General features: G+C 41.2%; 1 protein-coding gene across 4 annotated transcripts in view; it reads right to left on the bottom strand.

The window, feature by feature from the left end:
* cntfr (ciliary neurotrophic factor receptor) overlaps positions 1-20,083 on the bottom strand; it is a 254,053-nt gene that overhangs the window by 180,577 nt on the left and 53,393 nt on the right. For 3 of the 4 annotated variants that reach the window (XM_038733847.1, XM_038733844.1, XM_038733845.1), the window contains exon 2: positions 13,795-13,835. The gene's annotated coding sequence lies outside the window, so the exon portion shown is untranslated. Of the gene's footprint in view, positions 1-13,794; positions 13,836-15,746; positions 15,766-20,083 lie in introns of those variants that run through there. The other variant, XM_038733846.1, reaches the window with a different exon arrangement.

Raw genomic sequence — 20,083 nt, 5'->3', positions numbered from 1 at the left:
TTTTCTCTTCTCCTTTTGGTCCTGCACTCCTGAACTTTTCCTCCTTCCTCCCCATCTCCTGCCATCCTCAGCCTCTCTTCACTGGCCTCTTCAAAGCTAAGAGGCCGTCGGCATGACTTCAGTGGAACCACACCGCGATCAGACCTGTCAGCACCTCCATCACATACACACACACGCGCACACATGTCAGCATTTCAGACACACACACACACACACACACACACACACACACAAATGAACATGTCAGCACCTTCAAAACAAACAAACAGGTCCACATGTCATTAGAGATGTCCACATGGCTCACATAAACGCCTGTCAAGAAGGAAGGGAGAAGGGAGCAGAGGAAGGGGGAGGGAGGGAGAAAGAAGAAAGTGAGCAATGAAAGAAGAAGGGATGGGGGGAAGGTGAAGGAGGGAGGTGGAGAGGGACTTGCTGAAACAGTGAGGGAGGGAAGGGAGGAGAGGAAGAGAAGGAGTGAGTCAGATGAGGAGGGATGTGCAAAGGAGGAGAGCTCTAAGGATCACTAGTCACCAGAGGGTTGCTTCGGCCATCGCTGAAGGTATTGTGTGTGTGTGTGTGTGTGTGTGTGTGTGTGTGTGATCACTAAATCACTTCCTCCTGTTCAGCTCTGCGCCTGTTTTTACTGGCACAGCTCCGGCACCTTTTAACATACAAACTACCTGTCATTGCTCTCTGTCCTGCTTTCCTTCACTTCCCTCTAACTCTCCTACATGTTCTGCCATGGTCCTATCCTATGGTCCGCTTGTCATCCCTTCATTATTTTTATCTTTTCTTTCCCTCCTCACTATTTATTCCCCACTCCTACTCGATTTCTTTCAATTCCCGCTGCGATAATCAGTCCATTTTCCTTGTTTCTTCATTCTTCCTAAACTCTTCTTTCCTTCACTCTTATTTTACTCTTATTTACTTCTTGCCCTCATCTTACATTTCCTTTAGTTTTTTTTTCTGTTTTGAACTACATCTGCTCCCAACGTACCATGCATGGTGGGAGAGAGAGAGAATGGGAAAGGGGAGAATATTAGTCATTTGAGAGAAGGAAAGGGAGCTGAAGTGAAGCAGAGGGAATAGCCAAGAGAAAGAGGAAGGCAGGAGGATTTTTGGTAGATGGAGATAATAAAGACCAAAGTGCTACCAGAAAAGCAGACAGAGGAGTGGGAGAAAGCGTGGTTACCAGATACAAGCAGGCAGAGAGAGAGAGAGAGAGAGAGACAGAGAAGAAACAAGAAATGGTCAATAGATAAAAAGCAATAATACAGAGAAAGAGGGGGTGGTAGATTGCAGGGAGAAATAAACTAAATGTAGGAGAGTGGAGTGCACATAACACAATAGAGCAGAGAAAGACAGGGGTTGAGATAGAAAAAAAAGGCAGAGACAGTGTGGGATAGCAGCAAGAGAGAAAGGAGAAGGGAGGCTGAGAAGGAGAGGAGTCTATACTCGGATCAATGGATGGCCTGTCCTCTGCTGTGTCTGCATTTCCTCTGGCTCACACAATAAGGCCCTCTCACTACACTGAGGAGTGTGTGTGTGTGTGTGTGTGTCTTGTGCATGAGTGTAAGGCGGAGAATGTCATTCAGAGAGAAAACAACCCATTGCACTCCGGTGTTTCCTTAATATTAGAGGTCAACGGTCGGTCGTCCAATGGAAATTTTAATCTGGAGCTTCTCACAGGGCTCCATGGATGTGCATCTGATCTGTACAGGGAAGCTTTTATCTCTCTCAGTGTGAATGTCTGTTTTTATCTGCTGAATGTGAGTGTGGAAGTGTGTCTTGTGTGTTAGCCCCACGATACAGACTGCAAACATTGCTTCTTTCCCTTTCACGTCCTGCTCAGGCTCCAGCTCTAACACCACGCTGGACAGGAAAAAGTGAGGATTCAAAACACAACTATGGATAATGGAAATCATTAACCTGTCAATTATTATTCAGATTTATCAACTAATCATTTAGCAATGGAATAAAAAAACTGTGAATAACACCCACAGCAATTCCCCAGAGCCCAAGGGGGTGTCATCGTATTGCATGTTTAGTCTGACCAACAGTCCAAATTGTAAAGATACTGAATCAACAATTGTGCTAATAATTTCAGCACAAATTGACATATAGCTAAATGGATGCATGACAGATGCACAGATGGAGATTAAGGCTTCTACTTTTCAGAGACTGGGCTGTTTCTCAATACCGAGTTCGCCAAGTTCGGACTTCTGTACTTTAAAGCTCGGCAAGTTCAGAACAGCAGCGGACTTGATGACGGCAGGACCCGTTTGCAGGCCGGACCTCACATCTCCGAAAACGTTGTAGCTATTTCTTAAATCAGTTCTGTCTTGAGAAATCAACCACATATTTGGAGTTTAAACAACTATATTCAAAACTACTATATGTGACACAAGAACAGCAGTATTATAAGTTACAGTTGTGAGTTTTCTCCTCTGACATTTCTGCTTTTTGGCGACGAAATGCATTCAGGGATATCTGGCTATCTGAAGTCCACACAAGTCACCACCGATGCAGGCTCGGTAAAACGGGCAGAGCAAGAACACATCCGGGTATTTCACTGTACTTGGCTAGATGCAGACTTTTGAATTAGAACAGTACTTTGGCTGCGACTGATGACGTTTCACAAGTCCACAAGAACACAAGTACAGAAAAGAACGCAGATTGAGAAACAGCATGGGTATAAGAACAAATGCGGGCGCCTACTCATGGCAATTTGGAAGACCAGATGAGCAACTGCAATCCCTGCACATTGTGACAAACACTGGCTGGAGGATGGAGAAGGGTGAATACATTATTAGCAGGAGGAACGCAGCAATTAACTGGTGACTGACTTGTGAGTGATGATCATCCATTACTTCAAAATGTTATCTTATATGTACCCAGTTAGCCTGACAAAGTTCAATAAGATCATGCAAAGTTATTGTTAGAATGAAGTGTTAACTGTGACGTGCTGACCTGCAGAGTAGTTTCAGCAATTACAGTAAACATTCATACCTTTTTTAGGTAACCCTTCATACTGCAGTGGTTAAACAATCACTACTGTTGCTGAAATAATTACTTGGAAATAAATCAGACCATACATCAAGCAAAATCCCTAATATGCTCTCGGTCCGGTTTCTCAGATATGAGCATTTGCTGCTTTTCTGTGTTTTATATCACTCTAAATTGAATATCTTTTGCAGTGTGTGAAATTGGGATGGGTGTTTTTCACTATTGTAGACGAACCAGTGAAATCATTGTAAGATTCATCGATGATAAAATAATTAGTATCAGCACTATGATTATGACTGATCCTTCCAGTTATAATCACAGTGCTGACACTAATTATTAATTATAGGTGTACAGAGGGATTTCTGACACAGTGGAAGACCTTTTGTTCCGAGTCAATAGTCAATACATATGTTTGTCGTTTTCTGAGTTATGTATCATAAAAATGCACTTGATTTGTTGTTGTTGAGCTAAAGGATTAAAATATCTGTATATAATGCTTGAAATATCCCTTAATCACATTATCCTATTATCACATTATGTAATATCAAATTCCCAAAATGAACTTACCAATCAATTTTGTCACAACTTAATGCTGCATATCTCATTACACAGAGCTTAATCTGAAACGTACTGCTCTGCGACTGTTTAACCTCAGCAGGGCCTTTAGCGATTGTACATGGTTGCAGTATTTTTGGAGACAAGTGATTTGCCCAGACAGACAGCAGACTGCTCGCAGGTTGCAAGGGTACAATAACACAAGGCCACGGTGGTGCTTTAGACCTGTACAAGGGTATCAGCTCTCTCAGGGGTGTGTGCATGTGTGTGTCTGAGTGAGAAAGAGAAAGAGAGATAGGGTGAGACAGTGTGTGACGAGGCGTGCGCATGTGTGTCCTCCAGCAGCCATGATGCATTAGTGTAACCTGATCCCTCTCCTCCCCTGTGAGCCCTAACCTTGAGACAGGCAGAGAGATGCAGGTTGCAAAGCCATATTCTGTTAGAAATGAGGCTGTTGGTCTTCATCACTGAATGTGTCTAATATTAGATAACCTGGCCTGTAAAAGTGATACTGTTAGATGTCACTTAGGCTTGTTGCAGTATAAGGATACATGGCTTTTTTGTTGTTTTTTATTGGGGTTTTTGTGGTGTATTTCCAAATTCAGAATAAAGCACATTAGCTGCCTGTTTTCATTCTTGTGTTAATCTTTTGTTAATGATGAGTATTGTTTTAACATTTTCTGATAATACTGCCAATATTATACCTAAGTTCCAGTACCAGATCCAAAATGATCCTTAAATTGATAGCATTGTTTTTTCTACAAAGATTTTCTTTATTTAACAAAAGAATCCAAAGTTCCCAAATGTTGTTTAAACACAAGCAGTTGCACAAGAACTGAGCCTCGAGGAAAACTGGCCAAACTTTTGATTTAAATTAGGAAGTATCTGATCAAAGAATTAGACAACTAGATTACAAATGTGAGCAGATATCTGATGCCAGCTCTGGGTACTTGATAGTTTTTAAACAGTCAGAACCAAACTAAAAAGGAAAAATGTGAGTTTGATACCCAGCCCAGTAGGCTAAATATATAATCCCTAAAAGTAATTTCGCTAACACAAATGCCCCTCATGTCATGTGCCACCTATATTCTAAATATATTCTTCTTATAATCCACGTGATTGGGGTATTTACACATATTATAATTGCCAATATATGCATGACAATCAGCATCATTTAAAGAATGTGTTTAAACAAAGACTACCGATGCAGTACAATCTACTAACTGCACTGCAATGTAAATATATAATATTAAGAATAAAATGGTGTTTTCTCTGTTTATCTTTGGATTTAGTCTCCTGCACTGTTATTAACTATGACCCACTGATTAGCATCAGGAAATCATTTAGTGAAATTCTGTATCAAAGCATGAAATCCTCCTTTTCCTGTCACGCTATAAACCAGATAAAGCATTACAGGGTAAGAGACGTGTCATTACATCCTTTTGCTTCATTGTGAAAAACTGTGTTATGCCTCAGAGTCATTTCTTTCATTAAGGAACCTGGGTCATTATTGGCCCAAGTATAACGAAACCCACAATTGAAATTCTTCATCTCGAATACATTTAATAATAATGGGGTATTATTCCTCATCTTATTCCCCTACATTAAATAATACTATTCCCAGAGCCCATTAAGAAGCTTAATCATCGGGGGCTGAAATACACTGCAGAGAGATAATTACAGTTGATGATATTCACAGATAAGTCACAGATGATCAGATGATTTTCTTCTCCATTTTTATTCTTTTAGTGTTAATTTCTGCAGTTTTTTTCTGCTGCCATCAGGCTCGCGACTCATTGCTATCTGTCTTGGTTAAGGATTTTAAAGTACTGGGAAGCCAGCAGTTGGGAAAAAATGTGTCAGAAGAAGAAAGAGAAGAAGATAAAAAGAGGTGAAAAAAAAGAAAAAAGGTATAAAAATAGACATGTGGGAGGCAGAACAGTAAATCATTTACAGACATACGCAGGGTAAGGTCATCAGGGTTTAAATATTCATTATCGGTGTCAAGACAAAGCTTTTAGATCTTGTGGGATACAGTTTCGCTTCCCTCCGCATTTGATGTTTATGTTTGCTGAATTATGCATCTAAACCGGTGTTATAAATACTCTTCGTTTTCTGTTGTTTCTCTAAGGAGGAGCTCTTGCGCGGGCGGCACTGACACTGCCATAGTACGAGGTTTAAATCCCACCGGACTCACCCAGCTGTAAAAGTGCATGGACTTGGCACTATGAGGCACACTGGGCAAAAAAAACAAACAACATCAGCTGAACAGCAGATCTATTATTGCTGTATGAGATACAGTAGAGACAGGAAATACAACAAAGTGCAGGTTGACATTTACCTCTGAAGGCATTTAGCCGGCACAGTGCACAACCATTAGCTGCTTTAACACTTTAACAGGATATCTGACATTTTGATGTACACATTGTCCAATTTATGGATCAAATGTGTGATCTTCCAGTTCTGGGATGATTTCTCTCTTAAATTTAACATTCATATTTAAGGGGTTTGGGCTCAGAGCTCAGCAAGTAGAGGTTCATTGGCCTGATCACTTCACCATGACTCAGTGATAACAGGTTGTTTCCCAACTGTGGACATTTGCTTTATATTATTTGGTTCATTTTATGAAGGCAAAATAACTGGTTGGCGTTAGGTTTAAATTAATGTTAAGGGATTAACAGTGGGTAACTACATTTCAGATGTACATCTTTGTGTGAGTGCATTTTCACCTGTTACAACTGGCAGTACTACCGTTTCCAGTCTTCTCCCCGAAGCTCGGTACTTGCCCTTTTCCTCACCTCCTCTTTCATTGTCTGCAGTTTTTCATCTGCATTATTCTTTTCCTCCCCGTTCTTCCATTCCCTTGTATCTGTTCATTTATCACCGGCCACATCCACTCTCCCTTCCCATCTCCATCCCCATCTATCTCTCTTTCCTGTTACTTTCCTACTGTCCATCTGTCTCTCCCCCCTCTTTTCCTGTGTCGCTTCCTTTTTCTCTTCCTCCTCCACACTCTTTTCTCTTTTTGTCTCTCTCTTTATTACTTTCTCCCTTTCCACTCTCTGCTGGGTGTCCTGTTCCCTCTCTCTCTCTCTCTCTCTCTCTCTCTCTCTCTCTCTGTCGTTCTGGGAGTAGCAGACCTCCTGACGGCTTTGTATTGATCCTCCCATCTCCCTATCTTGCTATCTCTTTCTCCTGCTCTCTCTCTTTTCTGTGTTGTGCACACACACACACACACACACACACACATACTTATATACATGCATTAGGGTGACAAGATAAAAGGGTTGGTATGCCCCAAGGCAAAGCCAGCTAAACACGAGACCAGAGGCTCTCAGCCTCTGGTACATGTATCAAAAACAGAAACACTTAACAAACCCAAGGCAGTGAAAACATCCCAATATCTCTGACAGGAACTGTCCAAAATTACCATTATTTACAAGCTCTTTTTATCTGAAAGTCAAGCTCCTCGTGAAATAACATGAATCTTGTACAATCACTGTGGTCGAAACATTCTTCAGCAGTTGCCTCAGAAAGCTTGAGGCAACCAGCACGCTCTAGTCTCTGTGAAGAAAAATTTCCGGATAATAACGCTATTTATAATCTTCGCCTTGGGGGGAGGGGTCCTTGAATCTAACTGGAAGAAGTTCCTTGTTTTTCTGTAAAAGACTATTCAAGCAAAGCTGTCATAAGAGTTTTTGTTTAGGGGACAGTCTGTAACACACATGTAAATAAACTGAAAATGAGAAAAGCGGAAAGTTGCGACTCGGGTCTGTATTTGATCAGCTGCATTTTTGAAGGGGGATAAAGGCACACAACTATCACAACGAGAATAAAATTACACAGGGACACACTGTATCATTCATGTTGGGCATCACAATGCCAAGCAATTATCATTAAGTCGCAAAGCCACATGAGCTTCGAGGTTGTAGACACTCAACTCGTGTGCAGCATCTACAGGCAAGGAAAGCAATAACCGCTGCAATTAAGACACTTGCGCCAGCTGCAGGCAAGGTGTTAAAACAGTTTTCCTTATTTCAAAGCTGCTCTTTTTTGCTTTACCATTTTACATCTAAAACTTAGAGTTCGTCAACTAGAGTATATATTTTTTTCTGAATTCTGTTCAGAGTGCCATCACTATTTTTACTTCACTCCTACATATTAATGCCTTGTGTTTCTGTATCTCTTTTTTCTTATCTTTCACCTTTCAAATCCACTGTTAGGCTACATTTTTTAAATTTATTTTAGTTACTTTTTTTTTCTTGCACTTGAAGACAATGAGAAAAGATGCACTGAGCAGAATTAATGAAATATTCTGACATATGAAACCAAAACCAATTCTGTGAATGTGTTTCAACAAAACTGCCTCTTAAAATCAGTTTGCAAGCTTGTCTCTTTCCAGCTGGTATTCTCAGAATTTAGAGTATGATGCTTTTGTTAAAAGCACCTTTCAGCAGAGTAACTGCATACATTTCAGAAGGGAATACAACCCCTAACCAATGGCGATGTAAGTGCCATGCCCCGTCCATTCCGCCCAAAAGCTAACAAGAGGTTGTTAGGAATCGATACCTGGCATGAAAAACGATGTGACTTCAGCTACTGTGGCCACATCAATCACGCTATTACCATTAGCTCATCTCTCGACACCAACTTAGACTTCTCTCTCCCGCCCCTCCAACCCTCTCTCCATTCTATGTCACAGTTGTCCCTCTCCTCCTCCAGTTCTCTCCCTCTCTCCCCCGCCAACTCAGCGGATGCCCCTTGTCACAGCTCCTATTTCAGCCTTCTGAAGTTTCCTAATTGATCGCAATTAGAGCCGCAAAGGGGTGGCGGATGGAGGGGGGTAGACAAACGGAGATGGGGAGAGAGAGTGTATGTGCATGTGTGTGTGAGACACACAGAAAGAAAGAGAGAGAGAGAGCCAGAGAGAGAGATTAAAATCAATGAGCCTGTTTTGAGAGTGGTTATATTAGTAACTGGACTACAATTGACCACAGACTGCTGGGTAATAACACAAGGGGGTGGGGGCAGCAAAGAGACAGACAATGAGAGACAGCGAGTCACAGGAAGATGGAAATGGAGAACAGACAACTGATGAGAGTTAAGTGACATTGAATGAAAGACATTAAAAGAGGCGGTGAGAAGTAGACACAAAAAGAAACAGGGGTATTTTTGACTCGGCCAATTAGCTTTAGAGATGTAATAAAGCCGCAGAAATATACATATTTTAACTTTGTCAAAAAGGAAGAATACCTCTTTAAAATGTATTTTAAAGTTAAGACTTAATGTCTTATGACATACTGTTTGTTAAACCTGTATGTGGACAGATATCTAAAAACAGCATTTTGTGATTATAGGGTGACAACAGGCTTTGGTTTTTGTCTTCATATTGGCACAATGGTACCAAACCTGGCAACCCAATGTGACGAAAAGACTTTGGGATGTCGCTGCACCCACCTGGAGGCAAAAACTTGACTTCCCCTCTTTGCATGTTGTGAAGCACTTATGATTCTTTAGAGTGGAAAAAGATTAAGAAAAAAAACTCTCAATAAGAGATACATTAAAAAGGGTGGAAGGACACGCAGGGAGATAACAGAGATAAGGATAAGTTGAGATAAAATCACAAGAGGCAGAGCGATTTTTGTGAGGAATGTAGTAGCCAAGAGTGAGATTGAGAGCAAAGGATTTGTAATAGAGAGATAGAGAGGCAGAATGACAAAGAGGAAGACTAACAATGGTGCCAAAGCCTCTTCCATCCTCCTTGCAAACGTCCCTGATCCCCTTTTTTCTCTCATTTAAATTCCTCTCCATTGTCATTGCAATCCAGGCCTAACCCCCCACCGCCTGGCAAATACACACACACACACACACACACACACACAAACACTCACGGACATTAGAGCGCACATGCATTGACCTCCAGCAGCAACCAGGGCCATCCCCAGAAGCCGGGCTCACACATCTTTGCTAATCCCTATCAATGGGCACACACACGCTCACAATGTTTGCTGGAAAGATAGGCTCAAGTTTCCCCAGACTGCAGATGTCAATGTGACCCTAGCCATGCTAACATGGGTGTGGAATAGCAAGCAGCTTGTCACCAAGCATCCAGTGTCTTGTCAGCAACACAAGGCCGACCAGGCTAGCCCAGCGCTCACTCGGGCCTTGTCAACATGTATAGTCAATATAGCCAGCCTTAATTCTATTCCTTGCCGTTCCATTCCCTGCTCAACAGTGCTTAAGACCACTGTATACTGGCTTGTCAAAATGGCATCTTACAGAGCAGACATACTGCTCTCAGTAGCGCTAGCCTGTAATGTCTTCAGAGCTGTCTAACAGCAGCAACAGGGCTAGAAAATAACATCTTGTCAGCATGGTTAGAAGACGTCTGGGTTAATACAATTCCTTGGCTTATTCCCCTTGTCAGCAATTCTTGGTCACAGAGATGGCAACCGGTGCTGATGTTAATATTGCCTTGTCAATGTGAATAGGCTACATCTGGACTGTCAACAAAGCCCTGGAATCATGCGAGAGAGAGAGAGAGTGAGACTAAAATGATGCCTTGTCTGCACGGTCAGGACAACACTGGTGTTGTATTATCCCTTGCCTTATCGCTCCCATGTCAACAACGTTAGTTCAGAGATGCTAACCAGTGACATTCATACTGATGCCTTGCCTTAGTCTGAACTATCACAGGGAAAAACACGTCCAGCCCACCTCTGGAACACTACATACTATGTCTTTCAAAAAAACTAAATATTTCATAATGATACACTTAGAATAATTTAACTCTATGTAATGATTTGCTTACTCTGCAGGCTCCTTCATCTCTTTTTCTTTCAAAAGTGTTAAAAACTGAAAGGATCACAGCAAAATCTCCCTCGTCCGACGACAACTGTTAAACAATTAGGAGATGCTGCAGGATAAATGAAAGCTTATCAGATATTACAAAAAGGAACAAAAACACATACTGACATAATGAGTGAACTTGGAAGAGCTCTCAGGTAATTCGGCCTCTATTAGGTTCAGAACAGTGTTAGTTAACACACACATACTTGTCAGGAGAGATGAGAGAAACCGGAGGCACACACGCACACCCAGATACAAAACGTGTCATGGTTTTAAAAACGAAAAGTCAATGTTAAAGTCAATTTGCTCCAAACTGTAAAATAAACCTGGCACTGGTACAGGGTACATTGTAGACAAATTAATGTCGATATGTTCTAAAATAACCCCTGTGTGTGTGTGTGTGTGTGTGTGTGTGTGTGCGCACGCGCGTGTGTGCGCGTGTGTGTAAAGGGGTTTCTTGCGACAAGGCGACCCCGAGGGATCAAAACACACAGTCTCACATTACTTACGACCCCCCACACACACAGGCAGGAGATGTATGCGCTTGTACATGTGTAGATGACACGGTGGTGTCTACAAAGTCACTTGCCGGCCTGCATGCCAACGGGACTGACTGCGGTAGTCAGAAAGGTTGTCATCGTCACGGACCATCTCGCATGTACACCACTTCACGTAGGCATTTTTGAACTCACCATGGATACGTATGGGGTTAAATCTGTGTATGTGGACTAGTCATTTCAGTTAGTCACACTGATCTCTACACTCCAGTAAGAGTCGAGTAGGCTGAATGAGGTGACAGGTTTTGTTTTGTTTGTGTTCAGTTCAGAGCTGCAAAACCACTCAGCATTGTGGCCAAGTTAAAAATATCAAATCAAATGCATTCAGAGGAAGAAATGTTAAGAAACCCAGCTCTTATATGCAGATTTCTTTGGCAGTGTGTTGTCTCCACTCCACCTCAGAAAGCTTCACACAGAAAGTGAGGACGAACATAGCTTTGATTTTACCCATAGTGTCCTCTTCACAGAGAGGAGCTAATGCTACCAAGAGTAATGCTCAAATAAATAACACGAGTCTGATGAAGAGGGCTCCACAATACTATGAATATATGTTTCCCATAACAGTATCACCACACAGGACACTACAATATCTCTGCAACAAAAAAAAAAAAAAACGCCACCTTGGCAGCTAGTGAAACACTCCACTTATTTACAATGCAGTTGCATTTGTTTTGGATAACATCTCTGTGAGACCATAAAGCATAAAATCTAACTTCACATTTAAACCATGCAAAAGTCATGCCCTCTATCATGTTAATACTTTCACTAGACCACCCCATATGATCTGAAGAAAATATATTGCTTTGGATAGCCTTGCCTCTGACTGAATTAGCTTAATACAAATGCAAATAACAATAATGACCTTTGAATGCTCATTCTCAGTGTGTTTCAGTTTTGTTACTTTTCCAGCAAAGTAATGAAACATAAAATGTGGAGAAAGATGTACTGTCTATCTTCTCGTTGCAGTTGTGAACCTGCAAATTCTTCCCACACGCTTACGCCAATCCACTTGTAAATCAGAGCTATAAAAATTTGTGACAATGTTAAAACACATGGTTAGGTACTAAATAAGGATGAAGTGGACTATGCAAGAAGACTTAAAGGTCAATATAACCACTAAGTCACTGTACCTCTAAAATCAAAACAACCCTGCTCAAAGCAAACTAAAATATACTATTCACATTTATTCTGCAATGCCATCATAACAGATGTGAGACTAATGGATTATGTATCTTGACTGGAGTAATCTCACATTTATCTACACTCCCATTAACATCCTTACCTGTAACAGACAGACAGACCCTCAGCTCTCCTGAGTCTTCCCTCCTTTCAAACCATTTAATGTGTCTTGTGTTTCTGAATTTCACTTCCTTGTTTATCGTGATTATGCAACACGGCGTGTGCCTCGCTGCAAGCCAACCGTCCCGATGGGAAGAATAAAATCTTGAACTTGAACTCAATTACAGTTTTGGCGAAAACAGAATCCCGGAGTAATTACACTGCATTACACCGGGCTGTCAGCCGTAGCCTAAAGCTACTGCGGGCTCGTGTCCTCGGTTCAAATCCCCAGACTGGCATGGGGGAAATCTGGCTGGGGAAAGCAAATGAGTAATGCTCTCCCCTCCCTCATCCACTATAGTCAAGTTGCCCTTAAGCAAAGCCCTTAACCCCCAATTTCTCTGGTGCAGCTGCTGAGTGAGCAACAATTTGCATTTGCTAATTCTGCATGCAAATATCGCTCAGGCATAAAAATAAGTCTGTCAACATCGGATGCAGACTTTTCTTTTTCACTTTAAATGAGTGGCATTAAAATTTAGCTTAACTAATAAAAGTGTGTATACATACTATTAGTGTTCAAAGCATTGCGGCAGGAATGGACTTCCCTGTATGTAATCTTATAGTCCTGAGCTGTCAGTATGAATGCATGGCAGCGGCCTGCCTGGAATCTGAATATCTATCTACGTGTGTGTCCACTCCGTCTGTGCATTTCCTATACCAGTGTGTGTGTGCTTGAGTGTCTGCGGGCGCCTGTGTGACGGTGTGTAATGTCTGCATGCCCACATTTCTAAAGTTTCTGTATTGGACCGTCAACACGTGTATGTCGCTGGCATTTCTGGACAGAGGAACCCTATCTGCCTCCAGGGAGTCCTTTCAACGCCCGCCACCACACACACACAAACACACGTTGCACATCCGACTGCTGACAAGCGTACATCACCACGGCAACCAGATACAGCCGAAGACATGCTAGCAGACACCACCATACTGGCAGGCCAGAGGTTCTCAACGTGAGGTTTTAGACAGCTGCTGCATACGGATTTTCCTACAATATTCTTTAAAACAAATGCAACAACTAAAAGCAGCTTCTCATGAATCCTAGCCCTGATTCAAGAGACCCAAAACCTCATATACAGCCTTGTTCTCACATATGCTAAACAGGTTCACGGTGTTTCTGTGGCTTTTCACACATGTGGCTCCCATTGTTCATTTGATCACGGCACTGAAACCATTTTCAAAATGGTGTGAGGGACATTTCATGTGATGCTAGAACACACTTACAAGATGATGCCAATTCACCGCTTAGATGGTTGAGCAGGACAACAAAGAACAAGAGCAGGGTTTTTTGGTCTATTTATAAGGAAAATGAAATGAGTTTCACGGACCCCTGACTCATGAAACTTACTCAGCACAAATAACAAAAGCAGCACATAAAGCCTAAACTCGACTGGACAAGACATTGAAAAGCAAGAAAACAATTGAGTTGCAGTGTGTCCAAACCGGAGCAAAGACATGTACAGTATATCCCACTGAAAACAACTAAACTTACCTTGGACAGGACGAAACGACGGCACGATCCTCCTCTTCACCCTGTCAAAAACAAGCCAGAGTTAGTCCACAGAGAGTGTGCATTGAAGGATTTGAGCTTATCATTTACTATTTTCTTCTTTCACCTCTCTTTATCTCACCTATTCATTTTATTTTGTTATGGTGTTCATTTAATCAGGCAAAATTTAAACATATATGTGAAAAGTCAAAATCAAAACATATGCACATAGGTAGTCTAGTGAAGTCTTCACTGAAATCTTCTCTGTGCATTCATTTCTCCCCTCCCTCTGCCGCTCCTTCCATCCATCTGGTTTCCATTCTCCCCTCCTGCCCATCAGTCTGCAGCCAGGGACAGGTGAGCCCATTACACGCTTCTCACACTGTCTACTACACACACTCATATGTACACACACAAAACCACTCTCGCTCTACTTCATGGTAACTTAGCGTGCCACGCACATCAGCCAAATCTCCCGTGCTGTAAAACGGCTGTTACCACAGCCACGTCACGCTGCTGATGAAGTGGTCTAGTGTCGAATATAAAAGCTGCAACAAACTCAATACTGGAGAATAGAATAGAAGACAGTAGGTAGAACAGAAGGAAATCTAATTGGACTTTTGAGCTTGGAAAGCGAAGAATCTAATTCGCATAATTCAAAATTTTGAGTGTAACTAACTCAGTTTAATAAAGTACAGTTAAATCCTAATGTGACAGCATCAGAAAAAAGGAGTTCCATTTTAGTCAGTCTCAGTGACTTACATTGAGTTGATGACTTAAAATGCACCAGGAGAACAAGCATGGCTCAAAGTGTTCCAACTGTAAGGAAGCTATTGAACCAGTGCGAGTCAGTGTGCAGTCAAACAGAATTCACTGCACATATATAGGTTCTCTACAGCATTACCACAAAATGACAGTAATATTATATCTGGATTTAGAGGGCTGTTGATCAATAAGAGTGAGTCAACATTTACCTCTCCAGGCACTGAAATTTTAGATGTCACCCGTACCTTTACAGTCCAACTTAACTATAGAGACAGTCAGTCAGTTATGATTGCTGTGTTCCCTTAGAAAATGACAATATAAACCACTAAAAACACATATATACCGCAGCTGTTAATTGGGTTGTAGTACGGCATAGTTTTCAGTGCTTGAGATACAAAAGTGCATCTCCTGAACTGACTCAACCTTCACAGTATACATGGAACTTCTGTCTTTCAAAATAAAATTAGAAAAAGTATTCCTCATTTAATTATTCGCGATAGAATGACATTTTCTGAACTTATGTGGGAAAAAAAGAGGGTTTCTTGGCCCTCTAAAGCTTTCATGGTTTGGAGCCAACAAGAAAACGATTATGTACTCTTAAAAGTGATGATCAGTGCACTGGCAGAAAACTCATCCCACCGTATTAACTACAGCACGAGCATTAAAAGTCAGAGAGGTTATACATAGTTTTCCTTAATATAGATAAGAGGAAAAACATGTGTACGTGTTAACGTGTAAATCCTGTTATAATTACAGCAGTCAATTGCTTAATAATCCTGTTTTGGCCAGGATCCCTTTGTGCAGCAAGATAAAAGCCTGAATTGCACAGGATATTTAAAAGTGTTTCAGTACTATCTTGCCATTTAATGGTGTCTGAGTCCAGTGAAAAGAGTCTTCAAATATCACCTCCCCTTACATCTTCTACCACACTATGAATCTGGCCTGAGAATCACACTTAGAGATTTTGCTAGTTTTCTGTTTCATTGCTGTTTTTTATGTAGAGTCAAGGCAGCCCATCTCAGTTTCTCTAGAGGCATCAGTGGCTGAAAGGCTATTTATTTATTTGCAGAAACCGTGCATGCCTGCCTGCTTGGCTGTTTGGCTGGAGGAGAGAGAGAGAGAGTCGTAGAGATATACTGAAAGCTGCCGTACAGCAAAACAGCAGAACGTGCTATCATGTGAAACATCACCTTTTAGATGCTCTCCCGCTCCCTCTTCTTGTTTGTTCCTCCTCTTTCTGCCTCTCTCCTCGTCTCAGGCTCCCTTGTTCTTTTTGTCTCTTTGCCTTACTCTGTCTGTGCCTCTTAACACACACACACACACACACACACACACACACACACACACACATTTTCTCTCGTTTTCTCCTTCTTCCAGACCTTGACACCAGCTGTACTTTTCCAATTCAGCAGTTCCTCAACTCTCCAGATGACACGACGCCATTTCACACCAGCTAAGAACACACAAATAAAAACAACAAAAGAACCCCAAAAACAAAACCAAGCAAATCAGCAAAAACAAATCCCACAGGCCTCTGCGCAGTTCCAGATAGGGAGCTCGACAGTATTAGCGGGCCAGGCTACAATTATTTATGCAGAGAGCCAAAGCGTGATTATGCAAGAAAGAAAGAGAGAATGAGAGGGGAGCTAAATATACAGTAGCTACTACAGAGAGGAAGTCAACTAGATGAGATGTGAATGTGAACAATGAGAGAAGACTCTCAGAGATAATTGCACACTCAGCATGTGTCTTTTCAACAGCCCCATTACAAAAGATCACCCCAATTCCATAGCCACAGATATCCAATCCCCACACTTTTTACTTGTTATTACACTATAGCATCGCTGCATGGGTGGATTTTCACTTTAGTGGGCAGCCAAATCCTGGTAAAATCTCAAAATCATGGCCGTCGATCCAGACATGAGTTTAACATCAAAATACATTCCCTCAGAGACTGGGACTAGGAAAATGACTCAAAATGTTGTCAAACGATTAAAAAATGTTGGCTAAGCCACGTCATGCTATGCTTGGCTCAAAGCCTGCATCTCCACCTTTTTGATCTTGGACCAGCTAATGCTAAACCAGGCAACCCGGAGGGCCTTTTAATTTGCAATGCAAAAGAAAGCTGTCGTGCGTCTTGTGTCTGGACACTGGATTACTTTCGTATCTGTTTTACAATATAAGCAAATGTATTGAAACTAAATGCTAATTAAAGGGATATTTTAATTACTAGGCTATATCCTACTGTGTTTGTTATCAAGTTTGCTCAGTAACAGCGACAGTAGGTGGCAGTTTGCCATGTCTACTGGCCATACACAAAGCACTTTACAAACAGATGTCTGCACAGCTTTGTGATTTTTTTTTTTCAGGGATAAAAGATTACAGCAAGAGATGGGGTGTTCACAGCAGCCACCAGCCCAAAGCTGGGATTGCATTTATTCATTTGTCTGCTCTCTTAGTCAGTCACTTCAGAACCAACACGCTTTTAGGGATAAGGCCAAATTGTAGTTTTCCACATCATCTCGTCTTAATTTCTCCCATATGAGGGAAAAACACGCTATCGCACTAGTATCATATATACCTTGATTAAGGTCTAACAGAATTGTTTCTGATTCCACACAGGGACACGCATGCACTCATTTCATCCTCAACCATTCACACATTTGTTTAGCTTTTGCTTCTAAAATCTAGGGCAGCCGCTGGATGAGCAAACTTTGGAGTATAAAACATCACCTTGCACAAACAACCTAAAAATAAAGACAAAAAATGAAAAGGTTACTCCAGTGGAGGTACCACTATAAATCAATGGGCTAAAATGAGTTCTAGGAGCCACTGAACTGCACACTGCACAAAATCTAATGTGAATCCAGCCAACAGTCCCCCAATTCTCCCCGTTTGCTCTGTTTCCCTGCCTGTTCTGTCAAAGCCAGGGCTATTATTAGCAAGCAAGGGGATCAGGTTAAGAAGATGAAGGCTAAAAGAGCATGGAGCGACATGGAATCTAACTATGGGCATAGTGGGGGTTAATCCCACAAACAACATGTTAGCCTGCCAATTTATTTGCAGAATACGTTTACCAACCAAGTGAGTGGTAGAAATGTCAAGAAGCTAAATTAATTACATGCGTCACAGCACAGCATGAATCTAATGGAAGAAGAATGTAAAAGTGCAGTTTCGTTTGTTGTAAAATTGCTATTTTGTTTGTATGTCACATTTCTTTCTTTAATCTGATTAAAGAGAATATAATGGTGTGGTAATGATGCTGACTTCTAAGAGAGAACAAAGAGAAAAAAGTAGAGAGATGCTAAGAGGGAGCAGGGAAAGGTGAGATGGGAATCAGGTAAATTAAAGTGGCAAAGCTTCAATAAGCATAGTATTATTAGCAGATGTCTACCTTCAAATACCATCTAGACAGGGGCTGAACCACCATCTGTAAAGTCGCAACAGCAACTGAAGAGGCGCACAGCCGATCTCCAGTTTACAATTAAGAAATAAAAACCTGATGATCGTCTGTCTTTGAGCAATACTGGCAGTGATTTGGTGCGGACAGAACAATGAGGGGCACATTTTGAGTCACCCTCACAATTTCAAAAAGAAAAAGTGACAACAAACATGAAACTAAATAATATGGTGGAAATGATGAAAGCAAATGTGAAGGTGAGAAAAAAAGACAAGAGGATTGCGCGGTTAGGGTGTCAGAGGTTAAGAGAGCAAACTGGAGGCAGAGAGTTTAGACTGTAAGCCTCATAATCTGCTTCATAACTGTCATCTGACATCATTGCAGCAGATGCTTTATCTTGGATCCAGTTCTCTCTGCCTATTCTAATGAAATGGGTGGGGGTCTCTCTGTCATACTGTAATATGATGAAAACAGAGGAAGGAGGAAAAAGACAGAGCAAGTTGTATTCCACTACATAAAGAGGGAGAGAGCAGGGCTCTCAGATATATACCATGAACAGAGAAAGGAATAGGTAGACGAAAATAGGTATGTGTGTGAGAGTGTGTACATGTGTCAGCAAAGCAGTTTGTATATAGCTTTTAAAAAGTGACACTGCCTAGTTTCTTATGTAATGCACCATAAAGTGAATATAATGTTATTTTTATGTTTATGGGCACATGTGCTTTGCATACATTTGAAGGTTTGCCTATCTTACAGTGTTACAAACTGCGCAATGACTGAACCACCTCTCATTAAGTTGTTAAAATGGGGGGAAATGAGCAGGCTGAGAGGTAAGATGAAGAAGTTTCAAGTGACAATTTGTAACATTTTCATATGTGCAAATCCTCCACGGGCAACTGGTACAGCATAGTTAATCAGGAGGTCAGACAGTCCTGATCTAGGCCGTGTTCAGACTGTAGGCCAAAGTGATCCAAATCAGATTTTTTTGCACATATGTGAACATCGTCATTTTTGTCAACAGCCCGTGTCACATGGAATCTGATCTTTTCCAGTTCGGATTTGGGCCACTTTCATGTGGTCCAAATCAGATAAAAGTCCAAATTTTTGAAATGCGACCACAGTCTGGACAATCAGATCGAAATTTATTCAGCTGTGACGTTCACAGTTCTGCTCTAGACTCCGACTCAGCATCCAAACACCTCTGTACAGAAGTAGCAGCCACCTCCATGTTCACTCCTGTACGACAGCGTGCTGCATGTGACATCGTATTATTCTTTTGCACATGTGGGTCACTTTCAGGCTGTGCCCAGTTCACTCTGGAGTCTGATATGGGCCATTATTTATAAAAGAATGTGAACGTCACCAAAAAAATCTATTTGTGAGATTGAAAATACAGGGGAAAGGACAGTAGGAATGGTTAGACTGTATACCTGCAAGTGTTTGTATTCTCACCTTTATATGCCACAAAGAATAACAAAACACAGTCATAGTCATCTGTAAAAAAATAAAAAAAAAAAGGCCTTATAACAAGTGAGCCCTGTGCACTGAATTACATTAATAGTCAATACCCAGTGGGAGCACTCAGGGCCAGTTCAGGGAGTGTTCTTATAGAGCAGCAAAAGGTGATGACAAATGGTTTTGTCTTACAATATTCCCCTAATTACACTGAGTAAATAATGGCATGTTATATAAATTAAAAGAAGAAAAAAACTGAACGGTCTAGACCTGCTCTACATGAAACGTGCCCTGACATTCTTCTCTTATGATTTGGCGCTATATAATTTTTTGATTTATTATTTATTTATTTATTACAGTCCCCTTGCCAGATGTTATTAGCATCCTAAAATAGTAAACTGTTCTAATACAATACATTATACAACTGACAAAAGGTAAAAATTACACTGTGTTACAAATCACAAATAATCGAGTAAACAATAAAATTTAATTCAATATAAACTTGTTATTGTGGTGTCCGAACAATAATGCTGCGGATGTGTTGAGAAGAAATCCGCTTGACACTGTTCTTGATCATAAAAGTTTATTACATCAAGGAGTTCAGCATCAATTACAAGCTCTGCAGCAGCTTGGAGAGTGACCCAGCCGGATGACCACTCTGTCTCTCTGTAC

Source organism: Micropterus salmoides, unplaced genomic scaffold, assembly GCF_014851395.1.
Source record: "Micropterus salmoides isolate LMB-PRFRI ecotype aquatic unplaced genomic scaffold, ASM1485139v1 Ms_hic_scaffold_20, whole genome shotgun sequence".
NCBI lineage: Eukaryota > Metazoa > Chordata > Actinopteri > Centrarchiformes > Centrarchidae > Micropterus > Micropterus salmoides.
This window is presented reverse-complemented; position numbering and strand designations above follow the sequence as displayed.